This window comes from Zonotrichia leucophrys, chromosome 1 (assembly GCF_028769735.1).
Source record: "Zonotrichia leucophrys gambelii isolate GWCS_2022_RI chromosome 1, RI_Zleu_2.0, whole genome shotgun sequence".
Classification (NCBI taxonomy): Eukaryota; Metazoa; Chordata; class Aves; order Passeriformes; family Passerellidae; genus Zonotrichia; species Zonotrichia leucophrys.
This window is the reverse complement of record NC_088169.1, coordinates 70,919,167-70,941,517: the sequence shown is the minus strand read 5'-3', so window position 1 is coordinate 70,941,517 and position 22,351 is coordinate 70,919,167. Positions and strand designations below refer to the sequence as shown.

General features: G+C 41.7%; 1 protein-coding gene across 3 annotated transcripts in view; it reads right to left on the bottom strand.

Moving 5' to 3' along the window:
* Positions 1 to 22,351, bottom strand: part of ATP8A2 (ATPase phospholipid transporting 8A2) — a 308,865-nt gene that overhangs the window by 69,078 nt on the left and 217,436 nt on the right. The window lies entirely within an intron of this gene.

The following is a 22,351-nucleotide window of genomic DNA, read 5'->3' as shown; positions in this document are numbered from 1 at the left end:
ACCACTGAGAAAGAAGTGCTTCCCCAATTTGGGGCACCATTAGCAGATTCAGTAACTATATTCTGCAACACAGCCCTTACTCTGCAATACAGAACAGAGAACACCTCTACTTGAGAAGCACCTGAGCTAAGCCAAACGTATGGAAGCAAATAGGTGGAATGATTCTGTCAAACTATCAAAATACAGTAACACTCTTAAGCACAGCCTGTGACCTACAAGAGAACCTCCTATTTAGAGGTAATGGCCGTGTCTAAGCTGCACAGAAAGAACAGGCTCAGCAATTTGTCTAGGTTTGTAAAACTTGATGACCTGCTTGCTTACTTTCTGCACCACAGGCTACTGACTTGTCTTTATGCTTCTCCTCTTAATCGTGCTGGAATTCACAGATTTCATGCACCTTGCAGGAGTCTGGGCTGCAATACATTCAGCCCAATCCAGAGTTCATAAAATGGCATGAATTCAGGCTCAGAGACAGTGACTGTCCCTCTCCAGAGGGTTCTTAGTCTGGCCCAATTTCTCACCAATAGATTTATTTGTAAACAATATGAAGATTGATAGGTGGACCATGACACAAGAGGCCAAGAATCCCTTAAGGCAATGTGCACTTACTGCAATTGAGCTTCTGAACCCATCAGAAGTATCAATAAATTGATCTAGCAGGTGTAAAAGCCAGGTATTTATCTCTTTTTCAAATCCTGGTCTGAAAAGATGATAAAAACAGTAAAAACAAGGCATGCTGAGGTCAGCAGCATGTCCTAGCAATGAATGAAAGATGATTCATTACCAGGGATACAGTATTGTTCTTCTGGCAGACTTCTTACCACTCATCATACCGTCTTGATATAACGAAGTGACTTTTAAAGTATTCTATCATTCCAGTCTCAAATCCTAACAGCAGCCCTCTTAAACTTTGGAATATACTGGCTAAACTCAAAGAAGTTTGGCAAGAGATCCCATCTTGGCAGTAGTTCAGGTTCACTCACATTTTGCTGAACTAAGAAGGCGGACAGAGATGTTCCAAAAGCCCCTTCATGTGCCCTTGGGAGAAAAAGGCTGTAGGGTAAATTCATGTGTGAGACAAATAACAGAAGTAACACTGTGGTCAAACCCTAACAAAGTAAGGGTTTGGCCACAGTGGAAATTACATTCCATAAATAAACTGCTCCAGGACATGAAGGTCGAGTAAGGTGTACCCTCTGATAAACAAGGACTTGGGGATGCCAAGGATCCAGCAATGGGCTCTTGCAGCCCAGAAAGCCAAACGTGTCCTGGGCTGCATCCAGTGGTGGGCAGCAGGGCCAGGGAGGGGATTCTGCCCCTCTGCTCTGCTCAGAGCCCACCTGCAGGGCTGCACCAGCTCTGGGGCCCCAGCACAGGGAGGACAGGGACCTGCTGGAGTTGGTACAGAGGATGGACATCAAGATGATCAGAGAAATGGAACACTTCTACAAGGAAAGGCTGAGAAGTGGGATTGTTCAGCCTGGAAAAGAGAAGGCTTCAGGGTGACCTAACTGAAGCCTTCCAACCTCTGAAGGGAGCCTACAAGAAATACAGAGAGAGACTACTTACAAGATCTTGTAGTGACAGGGCAAGTAGGAATGGCTTCAAAATGAAAGAAGGCAGGTTGAAATTAGAGGTTAGGACTCTACAGAAATTATTTACTGTGAGGGTGGTGAGGCACTGGAACAGGCTGTTGAGAGGGGCTGTGGATGCTCCATTCCTGTTTAAGGCCAGGTTGGATGGGGCTCTGAGCAACCTGGTTTAGTGAAAGGTGTCCTCATCCTCATCTGGGGCGCTGGGACTAGATAACCTTTAAGGTCCCTTCCATGGCCATTCTATGATTCTGGGATTATTTCAAAACACCTGAGACACCTTGTGTATTATGGCACAAACCTTGGCTACTGGAGTTTCTTCTGACTGTGGAAACACCCAATGAAAAGAAAATCTTTGTAGTGCAGATTATTTGTCTTAAAAACATTTATTAATTGGCAACACAGTGAGAACATGGACTAGCCTTTTCCTCCTTCAAATAAAAGGTCAGATCTCACCTTGGTTTGACTCCACAGGAGACAACTCCTGATTACTGGCAGTCAAAGTGCTTCTTCCTGCGTTAACATTTCCTCTGATTTAGTTTCAGTCAGACTTTAAATTGCCTTGTGAAAATTTACATGTACTATGTGACCATGCAGGAGAGCAAGTGAAAAAAAACCCCAACCACCCAGAAGAGGTCAAAGTTCAAAGAACATGAAATATTATTTGGAGTCAGAACTCAAACGACTGAGCAAAAGAGAAGCTCATCTGACACCTACATAAACTGAAAATTACAACACACTTCAGGAGCAAAAACAAAAGTAGAAATCTACATTCATGATTGTATTTTATTAAACCGTGTTTCAGTTGGAAAGTTGGCAAGATCCAGAGTGATAATGAAGAAAAAAAATCAGTAGTGTAGCCATCTCTGGACTATTCACAAAGCCTCAGAAATGGAGCATCAGTAACTTATGACATTGGTGGTGAACTGCAAGAAATAAAAAGGTAGCCAATACTGATAGATCTGTTATAAACCATCATTCAATTCAATGACAAAATTTAAGTAGTGTGTGTTCTTGTTTTGGAGAACAACAACACTGACAAATGTTATCACATAGAGCAATATGTTCTGCAATTCTGCTCTGCTGCAGAATTGCCTAGGAGAAGACCTAACCCAAGTCAGGACTTGACAGTGCTGGAAGGTTAACACCAAGCATCCTGTCTGCCTTCTGTAACATGAAAGGGAGCTCAAGAAAAAGAAACTGGGAACCTAGCAAACTGATAGGCCTGCCACAGAAGGTGGAAGCAGATGGCAAAATTTCACCCATGTTGCTAAATCAGAGTGGCACTAAGCTTGAAGTACCTTCCTCCATTGCTTCAGTCACTTCATCTCCTATGTCAGGTATACGGCACCGAGTAACTCTGGGAGCACGGTGTTCTGAGCTGACATGACCAGGGAGTGAAACAAAACAAAACAGTACTTGATGTGATACACTAGAGAGGCCAAAGTGGGCTTTTGCACTGGCATGGAGACATCAGCACTAACTGTAAGCCATCTCATGTGGAGGTGCATTCAAAGCCCTTTGACACTGGGGGGGTAATTAAGCCTACAGCACAGACTGTTTTGGAGGCTCTATGGCAAAGAACAACAGATATTCTCTATATTTACACAAAAAAATTTTATTATTAGTATGGCCTGAAGCTACCCTTAAAAGATGAATTGTCTTACGTGTTAAATGGGTCATCTGTCCAAAATAACATCAAATAACAGAAAAGGGGCACATATATTCAGTGACCATCACTAACATATGAGATCCTTGCCTGATGAACAGAGCAACTTCCTTCATGCTACAGTACACCAGGCGGAGAGTTACGCAGTTTCCAAAGTGTATGAAAGCAGAGCAGGTATACTGCACATTTTCTCCTGTTCCTACAGGCTTCTGAGCAAAGGCCAGGCTCATGTTGCCTACAATAAATTGGCAAGAGTTGCCAACACTAGAAACAGTACATGAGGAGCTTGAGGAGGAATTCCAAATTATGCAGGCTCAGAATAATGGGTTAAAAAGAGAATTTTTGTATGCTGAAGCTTGGAAAGATTACAAGTATGATTTGGGACTTAGCGATATCAAAACAGTGGAGCTTGGACTAATCAAGGAAGGAGATAATTAACATAGAAAGAGCACAGCTTTGAGCAGCAGACACAAGGGCATACAAAAATGCTCGTTATCTCCAAGATGCATTTGCAAATCTGAGTTTAAACCCTATTTTTCCTCAGGGAATAATGGCCTGAAACCCCCTTCAAAATTAATCTCTACCATTTTACTGTTTCAGACAGAATAGGTGCAGCAAGCTATTCAGAGTAGACAGGGGCAGCTGGGTGCCACACTACATCCTTGATCTTGAATTGATTCTGAGTTGGAATGAGAGAAATTTTGCCACCCAAAATGGTGGCAGAGTTCAGCCCACACAAGTAGAGACTCAGGATGGATCCAGTCAGACGAGCAAGCTGCTTTTGTACCTGTTCTGGGAAGGAAAGGGGATTCTTTGCCAGGGCAAGAAACACTTCAGAAAGAGGCTGGCACCTCAGATGGAGGAAGGATTGTAGTTTTATAGGAGAGAAGGATGATGTGAGTTCCAGAACCTCTTTCACAGCTCCATACAAGGCCCCTTGACCTGCTCGCAGTTCCTGATATAGATCCTTAGCCAGACTCAAAGGTTTCAGCACTAAGAAAAGAACATGTTATAGACTGTTCCTGGAAAAGTGATATTGATCTACTCAGTGCTCCACTCCAATCTATACACCAGGGCAGTTTCAGCAAAACTATCAGGGCATGCATTAAAGTATGAACTTGTTCTCCAACTCCTTACTCGGCACCACTGCTTCCCACACTACACTTTGCTGCACTAAGACTCCCATCAAAGCTCATCACAGCCTGCAAGCTTGAGTAATGGGCTGGCCTCTGCCTTGTTCTTTTTAGACCAGCAAGCATGCTGGGAAATGGCAACCTGTTTCCTGATCTCTTCTGAGCAAAGGAATGCAGGCACTGAAAGACACAGGTACTCACTGGGAAGGCAGAGGAAGGATAATGGGTAGAGAAGGGAAAAATCAAGTTGGGGGAAAATGATTTCTAAAAAGCAGGTCTAAGCCCTTTGGGTGTTCACACTCCCCTGCTTCTACCTGCATCTCTCAGCTTACTCCAGTGTACCTGTGAGAAGACTGACAACTGTATGAACATCATACTGTGCATCTACCATTACTGTGCTGAGCTTGCATGCTGCCTGTTAAGTGCCAGTCCAGGTGTCTGCTTGGTACAAGCCATGCAAAGGGAGATCCAGTGACATGGCACTGAGAAGACTACCTTCCAAAAAAAGAAAAAGCAAAGTGCTTAATCAGAGCAGAAGCCTCTCCTGCATTTAGTATCCTCCAGACTGGAAGCTTATTCATAATAAAACCCAGTGTTCCAACTCCCCTGTCCTTTCTCTTCTCATGATCTTCCTGTGGTTTGTAACCATTTGGAAAACTTCAGGGGCGTTCCTAAGTAGTTACAGATGTGTAAAGGATGCACACTACAGGCCACTTCATCAAGAGGATGACATAACCTTGCATGCCAGCTTCAAAAGTAGCTCATTTAATATTGAACTCAGAGACAATTGTCCCAGACTTGCTTTGTGCCTGTTGAGAGTGATGGGATTATAACAGCAGCTGGCAGTGCTCTGTTCCAAGAAAGCTCACAGCATTATTCAGTTTTGAGTTCCCTCTTCCTCTGTGGAGCCATTTGATCCTTAATCTCTTATGGATTCTTAACCCTTTTGATGTATTTCTCCCCTTGACAAAGTTTTACAACACATCTTTATGCCAAAATGTGGGTGAAGACTATTAGTAAGATGTTACAGCTGCGCATCTATTTTGAACACTGCTTACAAATACTTGTCAACCTTGCATTTGAATGAAGAACTGCCTAGCATGTATTTTATGAAATGAAGTACAGAGAAATAATATTTTAAATTCCACTGCATTGCTCTTCTTGAATCCAAGTGTGTAACTGGAAAACACTGTCATGATGTTGCATGGCATCTGCGACCCCAGGCTACCAATGCAGCCTCTCTGGCAGCAGTATCTGCCACCTGCCTCTCACACAGCACAAAACACTATGCTTAAAAACACTGAAAGTTCATAGCTGTCAAGAAACTTCTGCTCTGTCTTTTACTTTGTTCCTGTTCTGCTGGGACACTCTTTCAGGACCTGCTTCACTTTCTCTCAGCAGTGTCTTGTAGAATTAAAGGATAACTTCAACTTGCTGTTTATGATCAGGTTTCTTTCCCATATGAACTGAGGTGGCAAGAGACTAACATGATAGTTTGGGACAAGTGGTGGCTTCTACAAAGATGATGATCAGAATTGTGAAAAAACAGAGGCCAAAAAAAGCCAGTGGCTTCAGAATTAGTAGAGATCTGTGATCAGCAGATGACAGAACTGGACAGAAGATGGTTCTGGTTCTGGTTGAAGAGAAGGGGAAACTGCACAAAGGGTCACCAACATTACAGTGAATAAAGAAACAATAGGAAAAAAAGGACAAGAGCGAGTAGTGCAGTGTGGTTTGATAAATGTCAGATGAAATCAATAACATGGAATAGAAGAGAGTAATGGTCTACAAAAGAACTTGGGACACAGAAAACAACATGTTTAGGGCAGAACTGCTGGAAAAAAGCAGAAGAGGAAAATAATGCTGGATATGGCAAGAAAGAATATAGGGTGGCTCTATCAGATCTTGATTTCACCTTCCTTAAACATCTTGAATAAAGTGGAAAAGAACACATGGAAATCAACACTGACAAATGTAGACAACAAATGGATGGGAAGATGACAAAAGTGGAGCAGTAGTTCAAGGCTGGGAAATAGCATAGCCAGGTTAAAAAAAATGACCTTGAACTAGCACTGGTGAAGTTCCTAAGAGTATTGTACAGCTGAAGTACAGTATTTCAATACTGTCATTAAAATGTTATGTATATACTACTTAAATAGAAATATTATTCATTACATGGGTTTCTTTTTCAACACCTGATCACTGGTATACATCCCTCTCTAATTACCCCCTCCATCTCCCCCGTTCTTGTCTATTTACTCAGTTCCTACTATCAAAAAATCCAATAAATCTTTATTGAGTTAGACTTATACATGAACATATCTCCTCTCCAAGGAACACATTTTAATAATTTAGATGGTGGCTCTGTACTGCATCATTTCTTTGACTTCAGGGGATGATGTGGTGAGCTAGAAAGCTAATTTAGACAGGCTTAAAAATTACTGCATTTCCACGATTATCCTATGTTCTAGTATTCAGTCTGACACATTTGGTGTGTATGAATGGTTACTGTATTCCACAACCCCACACCCCTCCCCAAAAGATTTTAAGGAATATATCATCTTGCACACAGCTCAGTAAGCAGCACTATCAAACACGACACATGTACCCAAGTAATGAAAAAAAATTACACAGCACTGCAAGCTATTTTTTGAAGGCAAATATGCAATTACAGTAGCAGTCATATTGTAAAGCACACATTGATGGTAGAATTAAAGTCACATTAAAACCCATCCAAGCCTTACAGTGACACTGCTCAAGCCCCAAACAAGATTGATTCTATAGGAAAGCTAAGAGCTACTTGGGATATTTTCACCATAAGAATTCAACAATACGAAATTTTGATTATTGCAAAGGGGGAAATTCCCAGCTTTCCAGTGAGAGGCACAGAAAGGTCACAACCTATGAGTCTATAAAATCACAGCAATAATTACTTGAACATACTAAAATTCCCATCCTCTCAAGCCTTCTTGCCTTGGGCTCCAACAACAAAAGCCTCCACTTTCCTTAGTAGATATGAAAACTATTCTTAATAGATTAATTTGATTAAAAACATCGCTGTTGAGTGTTTTAAATGGCAGGCATGAAAACACTACCAGGCTGAAAGCATGTACTGTCTCATGTCCAAAATAAGAATTGATGAATCCTTCTCCCCTGCTATCAAATTTACCTTCTTTCTTTATAACCTTAAGACAGGTTTCAAATCCATCACTGGCTTGCAGTTAAAAAAACCACTTAATTTGAAATGCTGGTCAATATAAGGAGAAAGTCCCACATTTGAAAAAACACACACAGAGAAAACCTCTTTGGATATCCGATTTAATAAATAAAAACCCCCAAAGCAGGCAGACCATGGAGGCAGAACAGGAGGCTTACTGAACTTTGGAATGCTGAATCCTAACTGCAGAGCTCAGCTGTGGTGAAGAAGTGCTCTGCATGTCACCATGCTGACCAAAGCTCAGCAGTGCAGCCACACTTCTGACTTTCATATTGATTTTTTCAGTTCAGGACAGCACTAGCTATTTTTTAATGTTTCATAGCTCAGTTCTGGCACAAAGTTTAAAACTTTCCAAACTGTTTAACAGATTACACAAATGGTCAGCAGTAGCAAAGCAGGGAGAAAGAGCTCTAACTCAGTAATGTATTCTACTGTGATAAATTCTGTTTCAGCTAGACTCTGATTCCTGTCCTAGTTAAGTCCCACCGGAAGAAAAAGAAAAAAGGAAGGAATCAAATGTAAAGCAAAGAACTCGCTGAAATGACTCTTCAGGGCCTTCCCTGCAGTGCTGGCACTCAAAGCTATACCTGGTCTCCAGTAAGTTTTTAGCCACAGCAACACTAATTAATTGAGGGCACTTTGGAAAATGCCCTTCAATCCCCTGCTGTGACTGCTGGATGGCTCACAAAATTTCTCCCTCAAGTCCTTTCTGCTCTTTTGAAGCCCTGCTGGAAAAAGCACTGCAGAGTCTGGGGGGAAGGAGCAGCTTGCAGTGGATGGGATGCTCCTGGGGGTGGTTCAGCGAGCAGGTGTGAGAGCCCCAGGAGTGAGCAGGGAGCAGGACTGTGGCTGCCAGCCCTGCACAGCACGGGGCCCTGCAAGGAGCCAGCCAGGGAGGAGGCAAACATGACACTGCCGAAGTGTCACTTGCTCCTCATCTGTCTCTGAGCAGCAAGAGGGAAAACAGTGTAAATCCAGCACATGAGAGACACAAAGAGAAAATCTTACCCACAAAACAATGCAGGTATATTAGTAGAAATTAAGTACCATATGCATCCAAATGTACACAAAATTTGTGGGGCAAGGCGACAACCATGGTGACCTGAGATGATTGTGGCCCACGCTATGTGGGGATACACACCAGGGTGCCGGGCAACAGTGGGTAAAGAAGAAGGAGGAAAACAACCATGCCAGTGAGGCTGTGCTGTGTGCAGATTTCAAACACTGGATGCCTCTCTGTATATCAGCAAAGAAGCCCACAAGAGGCAGAATACAAATCACAACTGATTTTATTCCAGCCAAAACTAGCAGCAAGCAGAGACTTCCAGGGGACTTGGACTCAGACTCACTGTACTGAAACTGATGAAAGAGTGTGCCTTATGCTGCTCTTGACAGGAGCAAATGATTAAAATTCAAGTTTCTCAAGAATGGCAAAGCCAGCCAGAGGCTACTGACCCAGAGGCAGCTATTGAAAGACATCAGGTGTGAGCAGATCTTGCTGCTCTTCTATTGCTAAATCACACATTAGATCATGTTTGAAGCTAGCAGTGTCAAGGGTGAGCTGGGCCGAAAGGGGCAAGAACAACACTAGATGTAAACAACAGCTAAAAATAGAGGGGAGCATAAAACAACATACTGAGTGTCTCAGCAGTTTGCCCTGAGTTTTTACCACTGCTTCTCCAATAGATACTTTCCACAGTAAAAGAAACAGATTTATGACAAGCTTAAAATGAAACTGTCTGAAAGACCATTAAACTTCTGTATATTGCCACTTTCAACAAAATTAATGCCAGTGTTATGTGTGACAGGGGTCTATCCTTGCTCGACTGTTGGACTGTTTCCAGTTCCCTGTTTCTATGACCTATATTTCCAAATGTCCATCAATACCCCCCAAATTCAAAGGCACAAAACCTCTGGTCTGTTCATGGATTCTCTTGAAGAGCAGTAAGAAAAACTTACAATGTCAATGTATTGCATGTAGCTCTGCTTCTGCTACAGAGACAGCTATTTAACAAAATAGCTGCGAGTTCGGAATCCGAATAATTAATCTGATTGTTTGTGACACCCCCGGGTGCCTCCTGGCTCGTCATCTGCCAGACATAGGTGCCTGCACTACAGAAAAAGACAGTGGCAGAGTCACAGTACATAAATATTTCAAAGTGCTATTTAAGAAACGTATTTTGAAAGTGTTATTGACAAACTTTGTTACATGAAGAGAGTCACAATTAAATACATTATTACCTTTGTTTGCACTAATTTATCTAATGTGCAAAGGAAAGCAGCTATTCTAAAACCCAATGAGCATTCAAACACTAAGCATTATTATTATTGTTATTATTATTGCTAAGGTCAAGTTCTTCCATTTGCAGCTTTTGCTCTATAGTTCTGACCTTACTAGACCTTGTTTTCACACAAACTCCCTTGCCAGCACACTTGAAACAAAATTAAACTTTCTGAAATGCAAATATTTGAAGACAATGGAATTGAGATTAAAAAGAAGACCTATCCTAGAAGCTGGTTTCCCTTTCAGGAAAAAAATCTTGCTTTTTTTATGGACGAATAAAGTAACTGTCAAATTTTAAGTATATGCTAAAATATAATCAATTAATACTTACCTCTAATACCGCCACTAGAACCTGCATCTCAGTGCCTTTAAAACCACTTTGGCTTTGGGTGACATTGTTATTTAAACTTCTAGGTTAAAGCCAGCAAAACCAAGGATTCTCCTTTGGTTACAGACTGTTTACATTGTTTGGTTGTTTTTTTTTCACTTTTTAAATTCTTTTAAAAATTAAAACTGATATATCAAGCTCATATTCAAATCAGCTTCAGCCAAATAGTAACTACTAGTAGTTAAAAAAACAGAGCTGAAAAATCCACTGATCTGAAAATCACTTGTTAACTGTTGCAGAACCATCCTTCTCCCCATTCTGAGCTTTGCAGCACCCATTGAGGGATCTGTCCTCTGAATATTTTGGTGGGGGAACAGGGGGAGCACACATTCTTGGACCATGTGAAGTGATGGGAACGCTCTTCCAGGAACTCCTGGGGATCCAGAATCAGACAGAGCACCAAAGCCTAAATTCCCTGGGAAACAAGCCAGTTCACTTAACATGATCAGCACATCTGACTTTCAGTACATGGCACAAACAGCTACACTACCTGCAGAAAATTGCTGGTGAATATCCAGACTCTGAAGACACCTAACGTTACAGCTACAGTTTTCCTGCTCCATTTTGAGGCTGAATATTTGGAACATGAATAATGCCATTAACCCAGGAGAATTAGGTAAGCCCCATGGTTTTCCAATGACTTAGTTTTTGTCTGCACTAATTTTACCTCCAAATCTGCATGTCTGAAACTCCACACTCTTCAAGTCTGCTTAAAAGTGATTACGTCTTCTCAGTAAATCTTAGATTGTTCTTTCTTCTGGCTGCAGAGCTGTCTGCCTGCAATTTCTCAAAAGAGAGCCAGGATTTCATATCCATTGGCCCCTGCATTCCTGCCAAAGCCCTGCAGAAATGAGAGCTGCTGCAGCTGCCAGGGTTTATTTACACACATTCCTGCCTCAAATTGAATTAATGAGCATAATGTAACTCAGGCAATGTCCTCCACAGCTCTTGTTTCTCTTTGCCCCTCTTGACATTTCTTTCTCTCACACAACCCCTCTTGTAGTCTGCCTTAAAGCAGTATCTAAAGTGATCTTGGTGTAAAAAAGGAATTGCAGACACATTCAGGCTGATGAACGTGTACATACCTTGCTTACAGCCTGGTTTGTGGAAAGCCCAGGATCACCTTAATGAGTATCCAGAAGGCTAGATTGAACTTACTTGCTCTGTTCACTCTAAGTTTGTCTGTTTAGCAACAGACTTCAACATTTAATCACTCCAAGACCCAGCCTTGCAAAGAGCTCTGATGCAACAGATGAGAGCAGCTGATGTGACAACATATCTGCAGTCGTTAATGTTCACACGCTATATTTAGTAAGCCATTCCTACAGGTGTCTCCAGCCCATTTTCGTCTTCAGAAATCTGAAATTCTGCACCCACAGCATAAGGGGTCCCAGCATTAACAAGCTCTTTAGGCACTGCATGGACACATCACATATAGGAAAGCTGCTCTTATGCTGCTAACCAGACCAAAGCAGTGTTTCCAATACGTTATGGCACAGACAGAGCTCAAAAATGTTTGTCCAAACATTCACATCCATGTGATTACTGAAGTTCATTCTCCCCTATATTATCACCCCATATAAAATGTATCTCTCACAAACGGTATGAAACACGTGAGGCTTGAAAAGCTTAGAACAAAAGCCATATACTTCTACTGGAAGAGTGCTAAGAGAAAATGAATAAAATCTTTAGTGATACATACATTTGCTACAACAGCACTTAATCAGCAACATTCACAAGAACATGGCTGGCAACAGACGGGGTCCACCTGTCTCACAGGGGGGAAAGGATCTTTGCACAAGAATAAGCAGATGTCACTGAAAGAGCTCCAAACTAGATTTGAAGGGTGAAAGGGATAAAACCAGGCTCACCAGATATAACCCTGGGGGTAGCACTCCATAAGGGATGGTGTAAGATTCTTTGGTCTGATGTCTCAGTGGAGGTAGGGGAGGAAGATCCATGCAGCAGCAAAGATGCAAGGGTTACTGATGTGTCAGAAACTGTGGAAGCTCCCGAGTATGGTCACGTAGGAATTAGGGTTTCTCCCAAAAAAGCCCAAGAGAAATGGATTTACTCCAATGCCCATAGCATGGGCAACAAAGAGGAAGAGCTGGAAACCACTGCAGAGGAGGAAAGCTAATGATGCATTAATGGGAACATGGTAGGATGACTCACACAACTGGAGTGCTGCAGTGAGTAGAACCTCTTCAGATGGGATGGGCAAGGAAGGTCAGGTGGTGGGGTAACCTTTTAAGTTAAGGAGCCTTATAAGTATCTAGAGCTTGATGGTAGTGATGACAGGGTTGAGGGTTTATGTGTAAGGATCAGGGGAAAGGTCAACAAGCCAAATATCCTGGTCAGAGTCTATTACAGAGCACCCAACCAAGACAAAGAGGCAGAAAAAATATTCCATAAGCAGATGGGAGAATCTCAGGATCACTGGCCCTTGTTCTTGTGGGGGAGTTCAACTCACTAAATGTCTACTGAAATACAATACAGAGGAAACAGTCTAGGTGACCTGCATAGTGGAAAAAGGAAAGGCTGTGGACCTTGTCTATTTGGACTTCAGTAAAGCCTTTGACACCAGTTCCCACACCATACTCCTAGAGAAACTGACTGCTCATGGCTTGGATGGTTGCACTATTTCCTAGGTAAAAAATCTGGCTGGATGGCTGTGCCAAGAAAGTGGTGGGGAATGGAGTTAAATCCATGGGTGGCTGGTCACTGGTCGTGCTCCCTACGGGTCAGTATTGGAGCCAATCACATTTAATATCTTCTCATTTATCTGGATGAGGGGGTAAAGTGCAGATGACACCAAGCTGGAGGGCAGGAAGGCTTTCCAGAGGGACCTGGACGGCACGGATCCATGGGCTGAGACCAGCTGTATGAGGTTTAACAAGGCCAAGTGCTAGATCCTGCACTTGAGCCACAACAACCCCAGGCAGCACTACAGGCCAGAGGCAGTGTCTGGAAAGCTGCCAAGCAGAAAAGGACCTGGAGGTGCTGGTCAATAACTGGCTGAACATGATCCAGAGTGTGCCCAGGTGGCCCAGAAGGCCGATGGCATCCTGGCCTGGCTCAGCCAGGTGTGGCCAGCAGGAGCAGGGCAGTGACCGTCCCCCTGTACCCAGCACTGCTGAGGCCACAGCTCCAATCCTGTGCTCAGTTCTGGGCCCCTCAGTGCCAGAGAGACATTGAGGGGCTGGAGCATGTCCAGGGAAGGGCAATGGAGCTGGGGAAGGGTCTGGAGCACAAGTGCTGTGAGGGGCAGCTGAGGGAGCTGGGGGTGTTTAGCCTAGGCAAAAGGTGGACCTTAATGCTCTCTCTACAGCTACCCAAAATGAGGTTATAGCTAGGTGGGGGTCAGTTTCTCACCCCAGAAAAAAAGTGATAAGAACAAGAGGAAATGGCCTCGAGTTGTGCTAAGGGAGGTTTAGATGGGCTATTAGAACAAGTCATTGAAAGGGTCCTCAGGCATTGGAACATGCTACCCAGGGAAGTGGTAGAGTCACCATGCCTAAAGGTATTTAAAAGACATGCAGATGTGCACTTGGGGACACTTGGCAGTGCTGGGTTAATGGTTGGACTTGACAACCTCAGAGGTCTTTCCCAACCTTATGGTTTTATGATTCTGTTAAAGCTTGATGGCAGCAAAGAACTGGAGCATGGTGTGTGTGCAACTTGCAGTGTCTTTACTTAGAAGCTTCCTCTCAGTTCCCTCTTTTTCCAGCTTTTCAATACAATTCCATGCTCCTCATTAACATTTTCTTCCTTACACACAGCTGAAATCAAATACACTTGTCACTAAACTTTCATTGGGTCTTTGGAAAACATTTTGCATTTTGTGGCTGCCTTTCATATGCCTTTTGGTCTGTGTGAGGATGCCAGTGATTCAAGAGTTCAACTGCTCTTCCCATGTGTTCTGAATGAACAGTAACGCTGAGACCCATTAGCTAAATGAGATTTTGCTTAGCCCCAAATAACAGCACTTTGTATAGGTACCTGATTGACAGAGCCTTATTTTCAGTTTTCTGCTCACCACCAGATACCTGTCTGGTTATTCCATATATTCACTTCTCCCTCCTCCATGTTTTAAAATTTCTTGTTATATATAATACAATTTTACAGAAGCACAATAGCAGTCAACTAAGTAAAATTATCAAAGAAATTCCTCTGATTTCTCTTTCAGAGTGGACAAACTTCACTTGAATTGGGAAAGGCTTTGCCTGAATGCAGCTCTTCTGAAGCAAAGCTTGAAGTAATTACTTTTCATGCTTCTCTGAAACAGAATTAGCCTAAAAATATCCCTTTTGGTATATCTTTCATACAAATTCTTGCAGAACCCCACAACAAGATTACTCTATAGCTGAAAATAAAATGCCTAATACTGCTGGTTCTACTGAACGTACACAGACTGCTGGACAGAATGCTGCTGTTTATACTTGCTTATCCTCTTTGGTGTGTGACAACACTACTGTACAAGGTTTCTCTGCACTGGCTTGCTGACTCTACAATAAGCATGAAACTGTCTTATCTAAGCCATATCTCAGAAAGGGGAGATATGTCCAGAGCTGCAAGATGTAGCTCTGCAAGATGCTCAGCATAAGGCTGCAGCTCCTAATAGTGAAAGAAACTTCTTTTCCAACATCAGCCAACTGAGAGGTACCATTGCTGGGTTTTATGCTACAGAGACCAGTGGTGGCACATGTAAACATAACCAACCCCTCCACACTTTAGGCATTATATTATGGACAGCACCTGAATAATTTTCTCCTTTTCTCCTTTCAATCCAATTGAATCCAAAGAAAACACAGCTCTCTGGGGACACTCCTTCCTACACCTTCTGTCAAGAGTACTGGTATAAAAACACCAGCTCAAGTGCTGCAAATACCCGAATGAGGAATTACACTCCACAAGCCAAATGGGTGCAGCAGTCTGACTTCCTGCACAGACTCAAAACCCCAAAGGCACTCTCAGAAGTGGCTGCATTCAGTTGCTTTTTGCCTGCCACATCCACCAACAGAGAGGCAGCATGAGATACCATCGTTGCTGTCAGCTCTTGAGTTACCACGAAAGCCATGGGGCCAGGCTGCTCTGGCTGACCCACACCAGCAGCCAGGGCACTTGGAGGGGCTCTACTCCTTCCAGCCTCACTACTCCTGTGTACCGATGCTTGCCTTAGAACAATATGAGAGAGATCATTTCTACTCCTCAGGGCTTTTTGGATCAAATTTTGACATAATACAATTGGGGGGAAAAAATGATCTCATGAAACATATACTTTAGGGAGGAAAGGGAATAAAGGTATGTTTCAAATTGATCTGGAAACATTTTCCCATGTGACATAGTTATGCTTGTCTCTTACAAAAATGAAATCTGCTAGTGAAGGAAAGAAACAGTGGCATGGAGCACAAATTCAGCTAAACAAACAAAAAATCTTCCACAAACAAAACTCCTTTATAATATGTAAATTCAAATAAAAACATAACATGACCCTTCTGTCCCCAAGGAACGAAGGCAAAAACAACATCCCAACCAACCCCCAAATATCTGCTATGGGGGCTTCCCTGCATTCACAAGAAAACCAAGTAACTTAAGTGTGACCAAAGCAAGCCATAAAACCACTAATTCTAACTCACAGTCACCTCCTGCCCTCTGGAATAGATCCCATCTGCTGCTCCTCTTACTTTCTAAAGGATTCACAGCTTCATTGCTATGAGTTTAAACACACTTTTAAAAGCCATCTTCTCTAAACAATTACCCTGCCACCTTCCTTTGTTTCTGTCCTATCGATTATGGGAATGGCAGCACGCTGGTCTGCTTTCCCATCCTCTCTGCCATGGCCTTCCTCATCATGCCAGATTGTTTAGGCAACAACATCCACACAGTAACAGGATATTGCTCCATGTCTTCACAGCAGCTGGAAATGCATCTGGTTTGCACACCTGGCAAAGTGGCAGAGCAGTGCTCAGCAGTGCCCACCTGTTGAGGCAGACCCACTCCTCCTGGCTACCAAGCCTCTTGTGCTGCCACCAGCCCAGCCTGTGCAGGACACTGCTAACCTACAAACTTCATCTGCTAAAGATGCTGCAGAGGCTAAGCGCTGCTCCATGAGAGGCATAAAAACTGCCTGGCTGCTTTCCACTTTTCCAACAGAGGAACAGCTTTCTCTTTTACTGAGATGCACACAAACCCTTGTCATACACAACAAACCCACACTGTAGAGCTGCTTGGTTTTCCTCCTTAAGTTTCTAATGCAGAACACAGCCTACATCAGGAATGCTCTGATCCAGGAGACAAGTCATACATTCTTAGTTTGTCCTTGCTTGTCAACGGGGCTCAAAACACAGACTTTTTTTGTAGACATGAGCATTCGTAAACACTGCCTCTGGTACAATACAGTAGCTGTCTTTGTATATTTAAAAGGCAGCTGTTTCTAATTGAGAAAATATGGATTAGGATATCTTCCAAACATCTTTCCACGAACTTGCAACAAGGCTTTGCTACTTCTAAATATAAGAATAAAGCTATTTGGGAAAATTTTGAGGGACATGAAGCAATGCTGAACTCCAAATTGAGAAAATATGCAACTTCTGAAACACAGTCCATTACTACAGAATGGTAATTCCATCCTGAGTGAAGGAACTTGGTTCCTGGACACTGCTTTTCCCCACTCCAAAACCAATAAATCGAGATAACAGGCAATTACACTAAAGTGTAAATGCTCTGTATTTTCATTTAAGCTACTGAGCAGCATTTACATGTTAAAGCTACCTGATCTCCAAACCAGCCTTGACCAGACAGCATGGCTAGAGTCGCAGGTTACACCCTAACACTGAAGAAAAAACAGGTGACCACCTCTGCACCTCTGTACCTGTACAACCTGTAGGTAACCATTCACAACCACTCCCTTTCCTATTGCTCCCCCATCTAATGCACTCACCTGCCAGCCACAGTTCTTCTGCAGAGCAGGGACCAAGAAGTGAAGGTGAACACATGAACATTTGAGAGAAGTTTGAAGCCAGCTGACTGCCTTGCTCTGCACTGCCAGTTTCCAAACCTGAACGAGTATTTATGCTTCTGGCTTAACACTATTTTCACATGGCTCTATATAGGAAATGCCAGTACAGTGCTGGGCACAGCTGCATATACAGTCCTGCTTTAAAGCCTTCATAAAATATTTCCTAAGGAGAAATTAAGTGTGGGACATCTTTCAGAAATATTTAGAACAAGTTTGTGTCAAAGTTGCCAAATAGGTAAAGGAGCATGTTTTGGGTGATTAGCCTGTGTTAAAATAAGCATGCTTAATGTATTAGTTTCACATTCATGACTTATAAAAATATTAATTTATCTCCATTTTTTCATCTTTGTGGTGTATGACATAGTACAATACAATGCCAGAGATCTAGAAGTGAGAGATTAATTTCTGAAAGCCATGTGTGGCTCATAAAAACAACAAATCCACTCCTTCAACAGATGCTTAAAAATATATGCATGCTTCGTTAGTCTAATTTGTCTGCTCAGAGCCTAATCCAAAACTGCAGAAAATGTTCCAAAACCACATCAAGTGCCACGGAGACCTCTGTGCATAATAACAAAAACAAACACGATCAGCAGGCATTACGGACCTCAATCTGCAGGCAAAGTCTGATTTGCGTATAACAGCTGGATGAAGCTTTTTCACCAACCAAAGCCCTGACACCACAATGTAATGTGCAACTGATTGCAGACAAACAAACCACAATCAGAACAGCCAATTTTCTAACTAGCACCAAACTGTGGAAATATGAGAAGCCAGAGAGAACAACAACAGAGACCTGTGGAAAACAATTCAAATGTAGAGAGTAAGACAAAAGTATTCTGGACAACACAAAAATGTACATTAAGCTGTCAGCTTTGCAGTGTGGATTTGGAAGGGCAGTAATGTGAAACCTGTTTATTACACCACAATAATGATTATTATCTTGCCTCCAGGATTTTTGCGGGGTGTTTCATGTTGTTTCCAAGTCTCAAAAACCATGAAATTTTCTCACATGCTTTGGTAAGAGCTCAATCAGCAAGATCTCAGAGTGCTTCAGATCAAAGGCCAACTACAAAACCAAACATCCAACCTGAGTCCATCACACCCTTTGTCTACATCACCTCCCTCCCTCAAAAGCCAACAACAGTGCAATAGTCAAGACAAGCCCATCTTGTTAATGCCATACACACAGATGAATGGGAAGCTTTGCTAAAAAAAGGCACAGATGTCTTCTTAACAAGCCGTTAGAACAAGCAAGTCCTGCTACTGTCACATCACATGGCATCGACCAGATATCTCCACTACTGGGATCTTTTAAAAAACATCTTTAATCCAGGTAAACTCCATCTTTGAAAGTCTTCATAAGAAGATAACCTAGCAAGAATCTGATAGTTCAACTGGACAAGAAATAACTATCTTCTGTCAAGGATGTGCAGAGCACTGAAAAATAAAAGCACACCTGCAATTACAGCTATGAAAGTGGCTCTTACATGGAGCTGTTTCAGCTATGCTGGTGGTAAAAGTATTTGGACTGTGATTCAAGAAGTCTTTCAAACGCAGCTGTACAAAGGTAACTGGGAAGTACAGCAGCCCCAATTTTAAAACATCCAGACATGAGGTTTTGATGAGATGGGCTTCCTAATGACATCCTAAGATCAAGATGATTGTTAAACCCCAGTTTTGCAACATGACCACATACAGCACAAAGCAGAAGTCTAAAAAATTAGACACACCAACCTGCACTTTAAAATAACCACAGCACGTGTCTGTCTCAAAAGCAGATTAAAACCCTTTCCTTCAGGCAGAAACCATGAGACTGATACTCATCTTCCTAAAGGTATTTCCTTAATGGTAACAACAACAAATGAAGCAGACACAAAATACAACACATGTTAAGGCAAATAAACTGGAAGAAAGAAATCACAGCTACGTAGTTCTTTCATCATCAACAAGCAGATGCTTCGGAAGGGTGACAGGTATACTCCTTTTCCTGCCAACCCTACTCTCCCTTAAAACAAAAAACTTCTGCTCAAGGTGGGGAAAGAAGATACCTGTTTTTATTTATCTTAGATACAGTCTAGATCAAGACTCAAAGCATGAGCACTTTCAAGGCATTCTCTTGTACACATATGCATGCTTTCAGGTACAGGTATTTAGACACGTGGGGCGTGGGAATACCTGCACACAGACTTAAATTCCATACAGTACACTATTATTCCCACAAACCTAAAGTATGCTTCAATTCCAATGAAGAAATCAATACAGAACAGAGCACTAGCAGCATATTTCTTGCACCATATGTATGACTCATATAGGAAATAAGCACAAATGCTAGCATTCACTGTTCCCTTCAGGGCATTAGATCTCCATCCCCAGGCAAACAAACGAAATACCCAAGACTGCATGAGGGCAGGATGGTGGCTAAGGTGCTCATCAACAAAATACCACTGGGTTATGAGCTACAAGCCCTGTAAGTTCAGGGACATGATAATTAAATAGGAGCTCACATCCTCAGAGTGGCATATTTTTGTACCACTTCTTCCAGATAATGAGTATCAAACTAGATAGCTCTTTTTAAAAACATAGACATCTACTTGCTTTCAAAAATCTGTGGTGGTAAGTCATAACTACTCAAAAGGCAGGAAAGGACTCATATATTGTAAAAAATACTGTTATCTGGAAGTGACCATTCAAAAGCAATCAGTTCTCATCAAAGCATCTTGGCTTTTGTAATTTTTTGTCTTTGGCAAGACAAAAAAAAGGCACCAACTCTTCTCAGTGTCACTGTTCTTGTAAATATATTAAAAAAATTCACTTGAAAATATACAGAAATTCAGGAAAGCCAAGAGAGCTACCAGAGAGTTTGCTTACATTATTATTTCTGATACTATTAAAGAGAAATTGTGCATCTGAAAAGGTTCTCCCAAAGCAGAAAGAGTTTTTTCCCAAAGTACCAGATGAATATTATTGAAAGATTTCAATTCAGGACTACTGAGATTTTAATCATGGCTTTGTCTTCATATGTCACAAGTACTCCATTCTTAATATTTTAGTGAAAATAGAAGAAATATATTGACTCTGACAAGAGAGAATAAGTAAGTCGCTTTCCTTTGCCCCCAAGGAGGAAAAATGGTATTATATCCCTGTGAAAATGCTCAAGATATTATGGGCAAGACAAAGAAATACTTAGTGCAAACAGTTTAACAAACCCCATCAGAATCAAAGCATCACATACTTGAAGTGTGCCAGGTTTCATGCTGACATTTGGTGAAACAACACAATAAAATGTTTTGCAGCTCCTGTGCCTTCTACTAATGGCACAAAGTCCTGGCGAGCAGAAATGCTAATGACTATTCCAGCTAAACTCAGCTTCCTTCAAATGCTGTTAGATTTGCATAGTATGAGAATCTAAAATATCCTGGAGTTCAGTTAATTTGAAGATAAGCACACGAGCAAGATCTGAAACAAGAACAATGCTTTTAAGACACCTTATTATTTATAAATGAACAAAAGAATCCAGCAAGAGTAAAGAAATTGTTAAAGTCTAGGCAGCAGGGCAACTCATTTTACTGACTAGAGCCTAACACAGTCCCAGCTCATTTCACCATGAGCTGGTTTCATGACAGCAACTGATTACTCAAGAGACTCTGTGGGAGTTAATGCGAGTGGTAAACAAGCTCCCTTTACCTTGGGAGCTTCCCTTGATTTTACAAAAGGATAAAAGTGAAACAAAAAAAAAAAAAAGAAAAAAAACCCCACATTTTTCAACAGCTGCTCCTTCTCTCAAAACTACAAGAAAACTGGTAGAATGATATTGATCCCCTCTAGCACACACTGAAAGCCATAAGACAGCCTGTATTCAAAAATCATCTCTATAGAATGATCACCTATCCTTAATATTTTAGATTGATAATTACTGATCCACGTACACAGCTCCACAAGTACTGGACTGGGACACTCTACCAGCCAAGGTAAACATGTTCTCCATTAAAAAAAAAAAAAAGGAGAACAGATTATTTTCATTTTGGCAAGATATTAGTACCACTTCTCAAGTCGTAATGTCAGAAAATCAGAGCATAAAACCAAAGGTTAAATACAACCATTTTCTAAAAACATAGTCAAGAAAAACCAAAGCCTTATTAATGTGAAGGTTTTGTTCCAAGACCTGTGGTTTTATATGCTGCAGCAAACGCTGATGACCAGCACAACATGAATTTTGATTAAGTTCCAATAAAAAATAAGAGTCACTTTTGGGAAAAAAAGAAAGGCAACAGCAAGCTAAACCTCATAGCTTGGCCCCTCGTGTGTGAAGCAACATTTTGCCATATTGTCTATATATTAGAGGACTGACATGTCAATGGCAGCACTAAAGTCTGCTGTGGAGGACAAGCTGTTCTCGAGTCTGTATGATACTGAAGTCAAATTATTGCCTGATATATGAAAATGTGAGTTAGAGCTACTGATGCTGTGTGCACTGTGAAACATGCCAAGATCATCATGAAATACTACCAGAGGACTGAGGCTTTGTCTGTCAGTCACTCACCTGCTCAGTCACTCACCAGCCTGTCAGCTGTCAGTCTCAGCCTTAAAAAGCTGTTCATGAAAATGTATCATAGCCTCCATTATCTTCAGTGTTTTAGAGCATAATAATAAAATATGTATTAAGCCAGAACAGCAACAAAACCATGCCTGACTGCTCTTGATGAATACAAACGTGGGAGTAATCTGAAAAATCTAATTGGCTTGCCAACACTTGAGATTTTTATTATAATTTTCTAGTACATAAGAGTATCAATCTAAGAATATAATTTCTTGAAATTATTAGATAGATAGCTTTTCCTCTTTCTGTATCCCATCTTTACATGGAAGTCTAAACCTATAACCCAATACATTTTTCAGGTAAAGCTGAAAGCCATTCCAACCTCTACAAAATTACTTTTTATCATAAAATTACAAAATCCTTAATTGTTACAATTGTTAATTGCTATCCCCTTATTTTAATTATGCATTAATCTCTTGAGTGATTTTGACAGGCCTGCTATTCGAT